We start from the raw sequence: 1,705 nt of genomic DNA on the forward strand, positions 1-1,705 counted from the left end.
TTTTTCATAACACTTTAACCAGAGTGACGGGAGAGCGGCATTTCAGAAAACGTGCTTATCTCGGCGAGAAAAAGCGATTTCGGCAATAAAATTTAAAACGCGTGTAAAACATAAACCAAACGATGAAATTGGTTATTTCTTCATGTATAATGATCAACTCGATACTCCCTAGCCCCCAACAGCCTTTTTTTTCATAACACTTTAACCAGAGTGACGGGAGAGCGGCATTTCAGAAAACGTGCTTATCTCGGCGAGAAAAAGCGATTTCGGCAATAAAATTTAAAACGCGTGTAAAACATAAACCAAACGATGAAATTGGTTATTTCTTCATGTATAATGATCAACTCGATACTCCCTAGCCCCCAACAGCCTTTTTTTTCACAACACTTTAACCAGAGTGACGGGAGAGCGGCATTTCAGAAAACGTGCTTATCTCGGCGAGAAAAAGTGATTTTGGCAATAAAATTTAAAACGCGTGTAAAACATAAACCAAACGATGAAATTGGTTATTTCTTCATGTATAATGATCAACTCGATACTCCCTAGCCCCCAACAGCCTTTTTTTTCATAACACTTTAACCAGAGTGACGGGAAAGCGGCATTTCAGAAAACGTGCTTATCTCGGCGAGAAAAAGCGATTTCGGCAATAAAATTTAAAACGCGTGTAAAACATAAACCAAACGATGAAATTGGTTATTTCTTCATGTATAATGATCAACTCGATACTCCCTAGCCCCCAACAGCCTTTTTTTTCATAACACTTTAACCAGAGTGACGGGAGAGCGGCATTTCAGAAAACGTGCTTATCTCGGCGAGAAAAAGCGATTTCGGCAATAAAATTTAAAACGCATAAACCAAACGATGAAATTGGTTATTTCTTCATGTATAATGATCAACTCGATACTCCCTAGCCCCCAACAGCCTTTTTTTTCATAACACTTTAACCAGAGTGACGGGAGAGCGGCATTTCAGAAAACGTGCTTATCTCGGCGAGAAAAAGCGATTTCGGCAATAAAATTTAAAACGCGTGTAAAACATAAACCAAACGATGAAATTGGTTATTTCTTCATGTATAATGATCAACTCGATACTCCCTAGCCCCCAACAGCCTTTTTTTTCATAACACTTTAACCAGAGTGACGGGAGAGCGGCATTTCAGAAAACGTGCTTATCTCGGCGAGAAAAAGCGATTTCGGCAATAAAATTTAAAACGCGTGTAAAACATAAACCAAACGATGAAATTGGTTATTTCTTCATGTATAATGATCAACTCGATACTCCCTAGCCCCCAACAGCCTTTTTTTTCATAACACTTTAACCAGAGTGACGGGAGAGCGGCATTTCAGAAAACGTGCTTATCTCGGCGAGAAAAAGCGATTTCGGCAATAAAATTTAAAACGCGTGTAAAACATAAACCAAACGATGAAATTGGTTATTTCTTCATGTATAATGATCAACTCGATACTCCCTAGCCCCCAACAGCCTTTTTTTTCATAACACTTTAACCAGAGTGACGGGAGAGCGGCATTTCAGAAAACGTGCTTATCTCGGCGAGAAAAAGCGATTTCGGCAATAAAATTTAAAACGCGTGTAAAACATAAACCAAACGATGAAATTGGTTATTTCTTCATGTATAATGATCAACTCGATACTCCCTAGCCCCCAACAGCCTTTTTTTTCATAACACTTTAACCAGAGTGACGGG

Source organism: Syngnathus leptorhynchus, unplaced genomic scaffold, assembly GCF_054491065.1.
Source record: "Syngnathus leptorhynchus isolate UIUO unplaced genomic scaffold, UIUO_Slep HiC_scaffold_48, whole genome shotgun sequence".
Classification (NCBI taxonomy): Eukaryota; Metazoa; Chordata; class Actinopteri; order Syngnathiformes; family Syngnathidae; genus Syngnathus; species Syngnathus leptorhynchus.